At 36.2% G+C, this 15,833-nt stretch overlaps 1 pseudogene; it reads right to left on the bottom strand.

Annotated features, from left to right (window-relative positions):
- The window catches only part of LOC122747713, a 100,435-nt pseudogene that overhangs the window by 22,201 nt on the left and 62,401 nt on the right, over window positions 1-15,833 (bottom strand).

Below are 15,833 nucleotides of genomic sequence, written 5' to 3'. Positions count from 1 at the left end.
ATCACCCATAAAAAAGCTCACTTCTATTTGGATTCTAAAAAAATCATCTTCTGTGACATTGAAAAACATTGATAAGCATAATAGTATACTTCAATCTGCATTCAAACTCCATACTTCTTTTTCTGTATGTGGAGAGTATTTTCCATCATGAGTCTTTTGGCATTATCTTGGATCATTGGATTGCTGAGAAGAGCTAAGTTTATCACAGTTGCTCATAATTTTATCTTCTTGCTTTATGCATCACATGACTGATAATCAAAAGATTGTTGAACAGTTATTTCTATGACTATTTCTGGTGGCCCTTCTCCTTGCCAAAGCAAACTGCTTTACATACACAAGCAATACATCTTCTCCAGGAGATTGTCCCCCTTTATCCTCATGCTTTCATTTATCTTGAATATCTCTGTCTGTTGTCTTCTTCTCTGCTACTTGTAAAAATGCCCAAGTTTCTTCAGCCTCCAAAAAGCCTCATTTGATCCATCCATTTTTGCTATCTCTCCTTCTTTGATGGCTAAACTTTTTGAGGAATAGTATACCATTACATTCATATACCAAAACTTGTTTAGCCATTCCCCAATTGATGGGGATTCCCTCAATTTCCAATTCTCTGCCACCACAAAAAGAGCAGCTATAAATATTTTTGTACGTGTGGGTCTTTTTTGCCTTTTTATGATCCATTTGGGATAAAGACCTCATAGTGGTATTGCTGGGTCAAATGGTACACACAGTTTTATAACCCTTTGGGCTTAGTTCCATATTGCTCTCCAGAATGTTTGATCAATGCACAGCTCCACCAACAATGCATTAGTGTTCCATTTTTTCCCACAGCTTCTCCAACATTTATTATTTTGCTTTTTTGTTATATTAGCCAATCTGATAGGTGTCAGGTGATACCTCATGGTTGTTTTAATTTGCAATTCTCTAATCAATAATGATTTAGAACATTTTTTCATATGGCAATAGATAGCTTTGATTTATTCATCTGAAAACTGCCTGTTCATATTCTTTGACCATTTCTCAATTGGGGAATCCTCCTGTCTTTCTTATTACTCTTTCTCTATCCCCTTTGCAAGATCTTCATCCAGGTTATTCCTATTAACTACATGTGTGTCCCCATGGCTCTATCCTGGACTTCACTTCTCCCTCTCTATTTCACTTTATGATCTCCTTAGTTCCCATGCATTCAATTTTCCTCTCTATGTCAATAATATCAGATCTATGTATCCAATTCTGACTTCTCTCCTGACCTTTTGGCTAACATTTCTGCTGCCTATTGTCCATTTTGAACTAATTATTCTGTAGACATTTTGAACTCAATATGTTAACAAAAATGAACTTCTTATATTTTCTCAACAACCCTCCTCTCTTTTTAGCTGTTCTATGACTTCTAAGAATGCCACCATTCTCCTAGGTATTGAGAATCCCAAACTGGATGCCATTTTTTGTTTTTGTTTTTGTTTTGTGGAGCAATAGGTTAAGTGACTTGCCCAGGGTCACACAGCTAGCAAGTGTCAAATGTTTGAGATTTGAACTCAGGTCCTCCTGAATCCAGGGCCGGTGCTTTATCCACTGTGCCACCTGGATGCCATTTTTAACACTCTCCTAATCCCTCAAGTTTAATCTGTTACAAAGTTCTGTTGATTCTATCTCTGCAATATCTTAACAGAGGAACTGAAACAGAATTGTATGAAAGATTTGAGGAGTAAAGGATGATCACTACCTGGGAATATAAAGGAAGGTTTGGTGCAACCGATGACATTTAATGTGGATTTTGAAATAATAGAAAGATTCATCAGTCAGTAATGTGAAGAGAATCCATTCTTTTTATGGGAAATTAATAAATACATTAAAAAATCTGAACATACATGCAATGTATCATACCCATTGCTTCTCTCATCTCTGTAAAGGTTTGGAGTTGGGGTATCTCTCAAATATTTTCTTTGTAGCAATGTTTGTTCTTTGTAGTTTTTTGAAATGACTTTTGATTGTTTTGTGGTCATTCTTTCCATTTATACTTTTATAGTCATTATATATATTGTTTTCTCAGTATTTTATTCTTTCAGTTCAAGATCTTCCATACTTCTCCATATTCTTAATATTCATAATTTCTTACATCATAATACTGTTCCTTCATATTAATATACCATGATTTGTTTAGCCATTTTCAAAATGATGAGCATTTTCTTTGCTTCCAATTCTTTGCTATTACAGAAAAAGGCTACTATAATATTTTTTGAGTATATGCTTTCTTCTTATGCATGTTTTTTGGGATACAAGCCTAGTAGTGAAATCTCTGGGTTCAAGGGTATAAACATTTTAGCAATTTTGTTCGTATAATTAAAAACTACCTTCCAAAATGGTTGTATTGATTCATAGCTCCATCAACAATGGCTATCTTCCCATAATCCCTCCAATATTGACTATTCTCATTTTTGGTCATCTTTGCCAATTTCAGGGTGTGAGGTGAAACCTCAAGGGCTTTAAAAAACATACATTTCTCTGATTATTTCTGGTTTGGAGAACTCTTGACTGTCATTGTTAATTGCTTGTAATTCTTTTGAGACTTTTGTTCATACCTTTGAACACTTAATAATTCTCCAGTTGTTAGTAAATGAAGGCCTACACCAGGGTCATGGTAGTTTCAAAAGAAAGAAGGAAGCATATATGAGAGATGTTACAAACCTAACACTGATAGGTTTTGGCAAGAGATTGACTGTGGAGGGGGTATGAAAGAGGTTGAGGATTTGAGGATATCACATAAGCTGAGAACCTAGGGAACTTGGAGGCTATAAGGTTAATGAGTCCAATTTTTTCCCCCCTGATTCTCCTTTGGAATATTCTGTTCCATTGATCTACATCTAATTTAATCAATATACTATGATTTTCATGACTGCTGCTTTATAATAGAGCTTGAGGTCTGGAAGTGTAATGGAATTTATTAATTTGATCATTGACAATGCTTTGCTAAGGTTTAGTAAAAATACAGCAATTCAAACAGTTAAAGAAGAGAATCCGGCTTTCCAGACCAGAGTCCAGAATCCAGTTTTTCCAGACCAGCATCCAGTTTCCTCCTGATGACATCTTACCACTTCAAGAAGACAAGAGAACTCAGAGACTTTATATGTTTTGTTAGTTTTTACTATCTCCTTTCTGTTATAATATACACTATCTGTAACATGTACTCTCTGCAGAGGCTCTCCCTTTGCAAGACTAATGTCAAAGCGTCAGTTCATGAGGACAAAAAAAAAATCGCCCCCTGGACAAAACTTTCCTCTCTTCCTTTTCTATATTGTTCACATATTATTAGTTAGCAATAGTTATTATATTATTTTTACTGTTCCGTCAAGGAAATATTTTGTTTCTTGAGGAACAAAAGGGGGGAATGTGGTAAAAAGTTTTAACAGTCAGTTAGATAATGGAGAGACGCCAGTTTTTTTTTAGGACCACCGTTTTGGGGAGGAGACCAACAGCATGAGTTACGCACACCAGTCTGCCTGCGCCGCATGCCAGATTGCCTGCTGAGCACTCGACTTCCGGGGTTCGAGCTTAAAAGGCAAGGAGAGAACGGAAGTGGGGCCTTTTTTCCTGCTCCGCTGGTCTCCTGGCTGCACTGCACAGACAGACGCTGACTGGAGTTTGACTCGGCCCGGCTCTTGGTTAACAGCACGCACTTGACTCGGTCTTTCTCTCTCTCTCTCCAAAGGTGGCCTTGGGTTTTGGTGAGTTTTATACGGAATATAGACTAAGCCTAGACTTAAGACGATTTGTATTGTATTTCTACTTTCCTATCCTTCTAATCAACATCACCTTGTGACTACCATACAATAAAAGCTCTAACTAGAAAACCAGAAGCTTCTTCCATTTACTAGTCTGGGAGATAAATTAAGGGAAAGGTTAAAGAGGGGAGATTTATGATCTAATATTCAATTTTAAACTCACAGTTGTGATATTCTTCCTTTTTTCATTATTTCTCTTGATATTGTAGACATCTAGACACAACTCATTCTTTCCTAGGCTGCGATACAGACTCTCCTGATTTTCTCTACATTAGCATGGAAACCTCTTTACACTGGAAGCTCCTTCTCTCCCTGAAATTCTCACTTCAAAAGTACCCTCTGTTCCTACATATTCTCTTTTTAGTTGTTTTTCTTCATATCTTTATGGTAATTCTATAATATGTCTTTTTACTTTTTATTTTTAGGTGAATTTCTTGCAAATATCAGGTTTTGTTTTTATGTCTACATGCCATCCTTTTTCGTTTTATTGGATTGTTCAATCCATTTACATTTAAAGTTATGAGAGTTATGTTTATATTTTTCTACATGCCTTTAATTCTGTTAAATTATGCTTTTCCCTTCTTCCTCTAGAAAGACAATACTTTGACTCTCCACTTATTTTTTGCTTAATCTAATTTAAATCAAGCTTATTCCTACAGGCACTTTTCCCTGCACCCTTAAGGCTATCCTTTTCACTAGTCACCCCTTTTCCTAGTTTTGTAGTTTTGCTTACATGTAAATTTTTTTCTTATTTCCTTTTACCTAGTTAACTAATTCTTCTATATTTTATTTCCAGTTAAGTAAAGCAAAATCTTTCTTCCTCTGTTTCAACTTGTTTTGTTAATTTTGTATTTCATTTCCTACAAATTTTTCAAAAAAATTTTTTCTTTCTCTTTTTCTCCTTGTAATTTTTCTTTTACTTTCTTCTTTTTTTAAGTTTTACTGGTGCATTTTATTTTTTGGGAGAATAATTTCTTTTTTACATTTGTTCATTTTATTTTTAATTTATGGAATAAAACAAGCATTTCCAGAACATAGTATAAGAAGAGTTGATTACACATGTATCTGCAAATCTACTATATATATGGCATGTAGACAAATATATAATAATGATATAAATTTCTACTAGACACAAATATGTGTGTATACATATGTAAAATTATTCTGTATATACTTCTATTTATCAATTCTTTGTATGCAGATAGCATCCTTATTGATATATACTTTTTGATTAATTTGGATATTTAAAATAGTAAAAATGACTTATTTGCAAATGATGCCAAGATCAGAAGAAAAGTAGAAAATTGGGGAAGATTTTACATTTTCTCAGATATATCTCAAATATCCAAATCTATAAGAATATGAGTTATTCCCAAATTGATAAATGGTCAAAGGATATGAACAGGAAGTTTTCAAATGAAGAAATAAAAATAATTTATAGTTATATAAAGTATTCTAAATCATTTTATTTTTACAGTACAAATATTTACAGATTATTCCCATTCTGTAAGAGGTCTCATAATAGTAAAACAATTAAACAGAACTAACAGCATGGCAACCTCATATCAAACTCATGCAACATTTCACATCTGTAATACCCCTCCAGTTCTATTTTGTTTTTTTACATATAAGGTATTTTATTTTTTCCGTTACATGTAAAGATAGTTCTCCACTTTTGTTTATACAAGCTTTACAATTTCAGGTTTTTCTCCCCCCCTCCCTTCCCTCCCCCCTCCCCTAGACAGCAGGTAATCTGATATAGGTTATATCTATATATCTATATACATATACATACATATACATACATATATATATACACACACATACATATACACATAATAACATTAATCCTATTTCTGCATTAATCCTGTTACAAGAGAAAAAATCAGAGCAGTGATGCAAAACCTCAAAATAGAAAAAAAAACAACAGCACCCAAAACAAAAGAAATAGTATGGTTCAATCAGCATCTATACTCCACAGTTCTCTTTTTTTTTTTTTCTTGGATTTGGAGATCCTCTTCTATCATGAGTTCCCTGGAACTCTTCTGTACCATTGCATTGGTGAGAAGAATATAGTCCATCACAGTAGGTCAATATTCAATGTTGATGATACCGTGTACAATGTTCTTCTGGTTCTGCTCATCTCACTGATCATCAGCTCACGTAGGACCCTCCAGGTTTCTCTGAACTCCTCCTGCTCATCATTTCTTACAGCACAATAGTATTCCATTGTATTCATATACCACAACTTGTCTAGCCATTCCCCAATTGATGGGCACCCCCTCAACTTCCAATTCCTTGCTACCACATAAAGAGCAGCTATAAATATTTTTGTACATGTGGGTCCCTTTCCCCGTTCCATGATTTCTTTGGGAAAAAGACCTAAAAGTGGAATCGCTGGGTCAAAGGGTATGCACAGCTTTATCGCCCTTTGGGCATAATTCCAAATTGCTCTCCAGAATGGTTGGATCAGTTCACAGCTCCACCAACAATGCATTAGTGTTCCAATTTTCCCACAGCTTCTCCAACATTTATTATCTTCCTTTTTTGTCATTTTAGCCAATCTGATAGGTGTCAGGTGGTACCTCTGAGCTGTCTCTCTAATCATTAGAGATTTAGAGCATTTTTTCATATGTGAATAGATAGCTTTGGTTTCTTCATCAGAAAACTGCCTGTTCATATCCTTTGACCATTTCTCAATTGGGGAATGACTTGGATTCTTATAAATTTGATTTAATTCTCTATATATTTTAGAGATGAGGCCTTTATCAGAAGTACTGGCCTCAAAAATTGTTTCCCAGCTTTCTGCCTCCCTTCTAATTTTGGATGCATTGCTTCTGTTTGTACAAAAATTTTTTAATTTAATATAATCAAAATCATCCATTTTGCATTTTATAATATACTCTATCTCTTGTTTGGTCAAAAACTGATTTCCTTTCCAAAGATCTGATAGGTACACTATTCCTTTCTCTCCTAATTTACCTATGGTATCACCTCTTATGTCTAAATCATGTATCCATTTTGACCTTATTTTAGTATAAGGTGTAAGATGTTGGTCTATGCCTAATTTCTGCCATACTATCTTCCAGTTTTCCCAGCAGTTTTTGTCAAATACTGAGTTCCTATCCCAGAAGCTGGAGTCTTTGGGTTTATCAAACAGTACATTACTAGTGTCATTTACTACTGCATTTCCTGAACCTAGCCTATTCCATTGATCTCCCACTCTATTTTTTAGCCAGTACCAGATAGTTTTGATGACTGCCGCTTTGTAGTAAAGCTCCAGGTTTGGTACTGCTAACCCACCTTCCTGTGATTTTTTTTTCATTATTTCCCTGGATATTCTTGATTTTTTGTTTTTCCAGATGAATTTTGTTATTATTTTTTCTAGCTGTATAAAATAATTTTTAGGTAGCCTGATTGGTATGGCACTGAATAAGTAAATTAATTTAGGCAGTATTGTCATTTTTACTATATTAGCTCTGCCTATCCATGAGCAATTGATATCTTTCCAATTATTTAGATCTGATTTGATTTGTGTGAAGAGTGTTTGGTAGTTGTGTTCATAGAGTTCCTGGGTTTGTCTTGGCAAGTGGACTCCCAAGTATTTAATATTATCTACCGTTACTTTAAATGGAATTTCTCTTTCTATCTCTTGCTGCTGGACTTTGTTGGTCATGTATAGAAATGCTGATGATTTATGTGGATTTATTTTATATCCTGCTACTTTGCTAAAGTTGTTAATTGTTTCAAGTAATTTTTGAGTTGATTCTCGAGGATTCCTTAAGTATACCATCATATCATCTGCAAAGAGTGATAGTTTTGTTTCCTCCTTGCCTATTCTAATTCCTTTAATTCCTTTCTCTTCTCTGATTGCTAAAGCTAACATTTCTAGGACAATGTTAAATAATAGGGGTGATAATGGACAACTCTGTTTCACCGCTGACCTTATTGGGAAGGCCTCTAATTTATCTCCATTGCATATAATACTTGCTGATGGCTTTAGGTAGATACTGTTTATTATTTTAAGGAAAGCTCCCCCTATTCCTAAACTCTCTAGTGTTTTTATTAGGAATGGGTGTTGTATTTTGTCAAAAGCTTTCTCTGCATCTATTGAGATAATCATATGATTTTGGTTGGTTTTCTTATTGATGTGGTTGATTATTTTAATAGTTTTCCTAATGTTGAACCAGCCCTGCATTCCTGGTATAAATCCCACCTGGTCATAGTGTATTATCCTGGTGATCACTTGCTGTAATCTCCTTGCTAATATCTTATTTAAGATTTTAGCATCAATATTCATTAGGGAAATTGGTCTATAATTTTCTTTCTCTGTTTTTGCTTTGCCTGGTTTTGGTATCACCACCATATTTGTGTCATAAAATGAATTTGGTAGAACTCCTTCACCTATTTTTCCAAATAATTTGTATAATATTGGAATTGTTCTTTAAATGTTCGGTAAAATTCACCCATAAACCCATCTGGCCCTGGGGATTTTTTCTTAGGGAGTTCATTAATGGCTTGTTCAATTTGTTTTTCTAATATGGGTTTATTTAAGGATTTTATTTCTTCTGCAGTTAACCTGGGCAGTTTGTATTTTTGTAAATATTCATCCATTTCATTTAGATTGTCAAATTTATTGGCATACAGTTGGGCAAAATAATTCCTAATTATTGATTTAATTTCCACTTCATTGGTGGTAACATCCCCTTTTTCGTTTTTGATACTGGTAATTTGGTTTTCTTCTTTCTTTTTTTTAATCAAATTAACCAATATTTTATCTATTTTATTGGTTTTTTCATAAAACCAGCTCTTAGTTTTATTGATTAATTCTATAGTTTTTTTTTTTGCTTTCAATCTTATTAATTTCTCCTTTGATTTTCAGGATCTCTAATTTAGTATCTAATTGGGGATTTCTAATTTGTTCTTTTTCTAGCTTTTTAAGTTGCATGTCCAATTCATTAATCTCCTCTTTCTCTTTTTTATTCATGTAAGCATTTAGAGCTATAAATTTTCCCCTAAGCACTGCTTTGGCTGCATCCCATAGATTTTGGTATGTTGTCTCATTATTGTCATTCTCTTGGATAAAGTTATTGATTGTTTCTATGATTTCTTGTTTGGCCCATTCATTCTTTAGAATGAAATTATTTAGTTTCCAATTGATTTTCATTCTACTTTTCCCTGGCTCTTTCTTACATGTAATTTTTATTGCATCATAATCTGAAAAGGATGCATTTACTATTTCTGCCTTTCTACATTTGACTATGATGTTTTTGTGCCCTAATACATGGTCAAGTTTTGAAAATGTGCCATGTACTGCTGAGAAAAAGGTATATTCCTTTCTATCCCCATTCAATTTTCTCCAGACATCTATCATGTCTAACTTTTCTAGTAATCTATTCACCTCTTTCACTTCTTTCTTATTTATTTTTTGGCTAGATTTATCTAATTCTGAGAGGGGGAGATTCAGATCCCCCACTAGTATAGTATTACTATCTAATTCCTCTTGTAACTCATTTAACTTCTCCTCCAAGAACTTGGATGCTATACCACTTGGCACATACATATTCAATATTGATATTACTTCATTATCTATAGTACCTTTAAGTAAGATGTAATTTCCTTCCTTATCTCTTTTAATGAGATCTATTTTTGCCTGCACTTTGTCTGAGATAAGGATTGCTACCCCTGCCTTTTTTACTTTAGCTGAGGCATAATATATTCTGCTCCAGCCTTTTACCTTTATTCTGTGTGTATCTCTGCTTCAAATGTGTTTCTTGTAAACAGCATATTGTAGGGTTCTGGTTTTTAATCCACTCTGCAATTCGCTTCCGTTTTATAGCAGAGTTCATCCCATTCACATTCACAGTTATTATTACTGACTGTCTATTCCCCTCCATTCTATTTACCCCCTTTGTACTTTTCCCCCCTTCTTTCACCCTATTCCTCCTCACCGACGTTTTACTTCTTACCCCTGCCTCCCCCAATCTGCCCTCCCTTTTTATCACCCCCCTCTCTTTTCTTTACCGTTTTCTCCCTTGCTTTTGTCCTCCCTTCTATCAGTCCCCCCCTTTCCCTTCCCCTTTTGTTTCCCTAAAGAATGAGTTAAGTTTCTTTATCCCAATGAACGTATATGTTATTCCCTCTTTGAGTCAAATCTAATGAGAATAGGGTTGAAACCATGTTCCCCCCTCCTTTCTTTCCCTCTATTGTAATAGGTTTTTTTCCACCTCTTCATATGATATAATTCATCCCATTCCACCTCCCCTTTCCTCTCCTCCCCATAGACTCCCTTTTTATCCCCTTAATTCTTTTGTATCATCACATCAAAGACAATTTATATTTATACCCTCTATATAAAGTCCTTCTCTCTGCCCAAATACATTTACAGTTCTTAAGAGTTATGAGTATTATCTTCCTGTGTAGGGATATAAACAGTTTAACCTAATAGGGTAACTTTTTTTTTTCTCCCCCTCTGTTTACCTTTTTAAACTTCTCTTGAGTCTTGTATGTTGAGATCAAATTTTCTATTCAGTTCTGGTCTTTTCACCAGGAAAGATTGAAAGTCCCCAATGTCATTAAATGTCCATCTTTTCCCCTGAAAGAAAATGCACATTTTTGCTGGGTAATAGATTCTCGGCTGCAATCCAATCTCCTTTGCCTTCCGGAATATCATATTCCAAGCCTTGCGGTCCTTTAATGTTGAAGCTGCCAGGTCCTGAGCAATCCTGACTGTGGCTCCATGATATTTAAATTGCTTCTTTCTGGCTGCTTGGAGTATTTTCTCCTTCACCTGATAATTCTGGAATTTGGCTACAATATTCCTTGGAGTTTTCCTTTTGGGGTCTCTTTCAGGAGGTGATCGATGGATTCTTTCAATGATGATTTTATCCTCTGATTCTATGATATCAGGGCAGTTCTCCTTAATAATTTCCTGGAATATGGTATCTAGATTCTTTTTCTGGTCATGGCTTTCAGGCAGTCCAATGATTCTCAAATTGTCTCTCCTCGATCTGTTTTCCAGATCAGTTGTCTTTCCAATGAGGTATTTCACATTTTCTTCTATTTTTTCATTTTTTTTATTCTGCTTGACTGATTCTTGGTGTCTCATGGATTCCTTATCTTCCAACTGTCCCACTTTAATTTTTAAGGCATTGTTTTCTTCAGTGAGATTATGCACCTTTTTTTCCATTTGGCTAAGTGAATTTTTTAAGGTATTGTTTTCTTCAGTGAGATTATGCAGCTTTTTTTCCATTTGGCCAAATGAATTTTTTAAGGCTTTGTTTTCTTCAGCTTCCTTTTCCAAGCTGCTGATTCTTTTTTCATAGTTTTTTTGTTTTGCTTTCATTTCTCTCCCCATTTTTTCTTCTACCTCTCTCAATTGATTTTTAAAATCCTTTTTGAGCTCTTCCAGGAAGGCTTTTTGTTCCTGAGACCAATTCACCTTCCCTTGTGAGGCTTCAGATGTAGACAATTTGAGGCTATTGTCCTCATCTGAGTTTGTGTTGGCTTCTTCCCTATTGATACAGAAGCTCTCAATGGAGAGGGCTCTTTTTTGCTTCTTACTCATTATTGCAGCTTATTTATTTATTCTTTAAGTTGAGGTCTGCTCTGGGGGCACCAGGGTCCCTGTTTTGGGCTTCTTGTGCAGGTGTATAGGTGCTGTGTGACCGGGCTTTTACTCTGAGGCCTTTATGGTGTGTGGAGATGCCCCGCCCTGCACTTCCTGTATGATTGTGCTCGGCCAGCCAGGCGCCAGACCCCGGCGTCTGATCCCGCCGTTCGTGGCCCTCTCGGCCGGTGCAGGTAAGTTTTTCCACTGTCCTTCTTGGCCACCAGATTTTTGAACCAGGTTCCGGGAGCCTCAGTTGTTCGGCTGTGGCCCGCAGCTCCTGCTGACTTGCCCCGATCCCCTCGGTGCTGGGTTGCTGCCCTGCGCGGGGCCTCCCTTTTGCCCGAGTCAGACCGACCTTTTCCTGAAGTCTTCTAAATTATCTCTGGTTGGAGGACTGTGTCTCTCTGTCTCTTTGCAGGTTCTGTAGTTTCAGAATCCGTCCAGAGGCTTGATTTAATGTTCGTTTTGAGGGAATAGAAGGAGAGCTCAGGCAGCTTGCTGCTTCCTCTCCGCCATCTTGGCTCTGCCCCCCCCCATTCATTCTTTAGAATGAAATTATTTAGTTTCCAATTGATTTTCATTGTACTTTTCCCTGGCTCTTTCTTACATGTAATTTTTATTGCATCATGATCTGAAAAGGATGCATTTACTATTTCTGCCCTTCTGCATTTAACTATGATGTTTTTGTACCCTAATACATGGTCAATTTTTGAAAATGTGCCATGTACTGCTGAGAAAAAGGTATATTCCTTTCTATCCCCATTCAATTTTCTCCAGACATCTATCATGTCTAACTTTTCTAGTAATCTATTCACCTCTTTCACTTCTTTCTTATTTATTTTTTGGCTAGATTTATCTAATTCTGAGAGGGGGAGATTCAGATCCCCCACTAGTATAGTATTACTGTCTAATTCCTCTTGTAACTCATTTAATTTCTCCTTTAAGAACTTGGATGCTATACCACTTGGTGCATACATATTCAATATTGATATTATTTCATTATCTATAGTACCTTTAAGCAAGATGTAATTTCCTTCCTTATCTCTTTTAATGAGATCTATTTTTGCCTGCACTTTGTCTGAGATAAGGATTGCTACCCCTGCTTTTTTTACTTTAGCTGAAGCATAATATATTCTACTCCAGCCTTTTACCTTTACTCTGTGTGTATCTCTCTGCTTCAAATGTGTTTCTTGTAAACAGCATATTGTAGGATTCTGGTTTTTAATCCACTCTGCAATTCACTTCTGTTTTATAGCAGAGTTCATCCCATTCACATTCACAGTTATTATTACTGACTGTCTATTCCCCTCCATTCTATTTACCCCCTTTGTACTTTCCTGCCTTCTTTCACCCTATTCCTCCTCACCGACGTTTTACTTCTTACCCCTGCCTCCCCCAATCTGCTCTCCCTTTTTATCACCCCCCTCTTTTCTTTACCCTTTTCTCCCTTGCTTTTGTCCTCCCTTCTATCAGTCCCCCCCCTTTCCCTTCCCCTTTTGCTTCTCTAAAGAATGAGTTAAGTTTCTTTATCCCAATGAACGTATATGTTATTCCCTCTTTGAAACAGATCTAATGAGAATAGGGTTGAAACAATGTTCACCCCTCCTTTCTTTCCCTCTATTGTAATAGGTTTTTTTCCACCTCTTCATATGATATAATTCATCCCCTTCCACCTCCCCTTTCCTTACCTCCCCAGAGACTCTCTTTTTAACCCCTTAAAAATTTTTTTTTGTATCATCACATCAAAGACAATTTATATTTATACCCTCTGTGTAAAGTCCTTCTCTCTGCCCAAATACATTTACAGTTCTTGAGACTTATGAGTATTATCTTCCCATGTAGGGATATAAACAGTTTAACCTAATAGGGTAACTTTTTTTTTTTCTCCCCCTCTGTTTACCTTTTTAAACTTCTCTTGAGTCTTGTATGTTGAGATCAAATTTTCTATTCAGTTCTGGTCTTTTCACCAGGAAAGATTGAAAGTCCCCAATGTCATTAAATGTCCATCTTTTCCCCTGAAAGAAAATGCACATTTTTGCTGGGTAATAGATTCTTGGCTGCAATCCAAGCTCCTTTGCCTCCCGGAATATCATATTCCAAGCCTTGCGGTCCTTTAATGTTGAAGCTGCCAGGTCCTGAGCAATCCTGACTGTGGCTCCATGATATTTAAATTGCTTCTTTCTGGCTGCTTGGAGTATTTTCTCCTTCACCTGATAATTCTGGAATTTGGCTACAATGTTCCTTGGAGTTTTCCTTTTGGGGTCTCTTTCAGGAGGTGATCAGTGGATTCTTTCAACGATGATTTTATCCTCTGATTCCATGATATCAGCGCAGTTCTCCTTAATAATTTCCTGGAATATGGTATCTAGATTCTTTTTCTGGTCATGGCTTTCAGGCAGTCCAATGATTCTCAGATTGTCTCTCCTGGACCTGTTTTCCAGATCAGTTGTCTTTCCAAGGAGGTATTTCACATTTTCTTCTATTTTTTCATTTTTTTTATTCTGCTTGACCGATTCCTGGTGTCTCATGGATTCCTTATGTTCCAACTGTCCAATTTTAATTTTTAAAGCATTGTTTTCTTCAGTAAGATTATGCACCTTTTTTTCCATTTGGCCAAGTGAATTTTTTAAGGCACTGTTTTCTTCAATGAGATTATGCACCTTTTTTTCCATTTGGCTAACTGAATTTTTTAAGGCATTGTTTTCTTCAGTGAAATTATGCACTTTTTTTTCCCCATTTGGCCAGTCAATCTTTGTGCTTCCTTTTCCAAGCTGCTGATTCTTTTTTCATAGTTTTCTTGTTTTGCTTTCATTTCTCTCCCCATTTTTTCTTCTACCTCTCTCAATTGATTTTTAAAATCCTTTTTGAGCTCTTCCAGGAAGGCTTTTTGTTCCTGAGACCAATTCACCTTCCCTTATGAGGCTTCACATGTAGGCAATTTGAGGCTATTGTCCTCATCTGAGTTTGCATTGGCTTCTTCCCTATTGATACAGAAGCTCTCAATGGAGAGGGCTCTTTTTTGCTTCTTACTCATTATTGCAGCTTATTTATTTATTTTTTAAGTTGAGGTCTGCTCTCGGGGCACCAGAGTCCCTGTTTTGGGCTTCTTGTGCAGGGGTATAGGTGCTGTGTGACCGGCTTTTTACTCTGAGGCCTTTATGGTGTGTGGAGATCCCCCGCCCTGCACTTCCTGTCTGGGTGCGCTCGGCCAGCCAGGCGCCCGCTCCTGGCGTCCGTCCCCACCTGACCTGTTCGTAGCCCTCCTGGCCGATGCAGGTAGGTTTTTCCACTGCCCTTCTTGGCCACCAGATTTTTGAACCAGGTTCCAGGGACCTCAATTGTTCGGCTGTGGCCCGCAGCTCCTGCTGACTTGCCCTGACCCCCTTGGCGCTGGGTTGCTGCCTTGCGCTGGGCCTCCCTTTTGCCCGAGTCAGACCGACCTTTTCCTGAAGTCTTCTAAATTATCTCTGGTTGGAGGACTGTGTCTCTCTGTCCCTTTGCAGGTTCTGTAGTTTCAGAATTCGTCCAGAGGCTTGATTTAATGTTCTTTGTGAGCGAACAGAAGGAGAGCTCAGGCAGTTTGCTGCTTCCTCTCCACCATCTTGGCTGAGTTCTATATTTTTAAAATTGTTTTTAATAAACACAAATCTACTTTATTTCTCCCATTTCCCCAATCCATTGAAAAAAGAGAAAGAAAATAAATGCATTGTGAAAAATATGTATTTTTCAGAAAAACAAATTTCTTCTTTAGTTGTATTCAAAACTACAGACATTTCATTCTATACCCTATAACCATCACCTCTCTGACAGAAGATATAGAGTATGTTTCCTCATCAATCTTATGGAATTATATATGGTCATCATATTGATCATAGTTCTTATAGCTTTCAAAATTGATTGTATTTACAATTTGTTATAATTGTATAAATTGTTCTTATTCTGCTCATTTTATTGTTTGTCACTTTATAAAAACTTCAATGCCATTCATTTTTTATAATATTGATGTTATAGCATACATCATTTTTCTATTTCTAACATTCACTGTACATGAGTTTGTCTTTCCATGACTCTTTGAAATTCTCTTCATTTCTTATAGTACAGTAGTACTCCATCACATTTATAAACCACAGACTGTTCAGCCATTCCTCAATCATTGAACATTTAATAATTAAAATGATGCCCAGTGATTGAAGAATGACTGAAACTAGTTTTGGGCCACCACTAAAAAGAACTCTTTTAAATATTTTCCTAGGTATGGGGCATTTACTTATTTCTTTGATATATTTTGTATATAAACACAGAAGTGGTATATCTGGGTCACAGGTCATACATGTCAGTTGACCCCAAGAGCTCTGACCCCTTTTCTCATGAGACAGATTGTTGTTCATCCTTCTTTTTTTTTTTTTTTTTTTGGTGAGGCAATTGGGTTTAAGTGACTTGCCCAG

Source organism: Dromiciops gliroides, chromosome 3 (assembly GCF_019393635.1).
Source record: "Dromiciops gliroides isolate mDroGli1 chromosome 3, mDroGli1.pri, whole genome shotgun sequence".
NCBI classification, from domain to species: domain Eukaryota; kingdom Metazoa; phylum Chordata; class Mammalia; order Microbiotheria; family Microbiotheriidae; genus Dromiciops; species Dromiciops gliroides.
The sequence above is the reverse complement of the archived record's forward strand: the minus strand, read 5'-3'. Positions and strand labels throughout refer to the sequence as shown.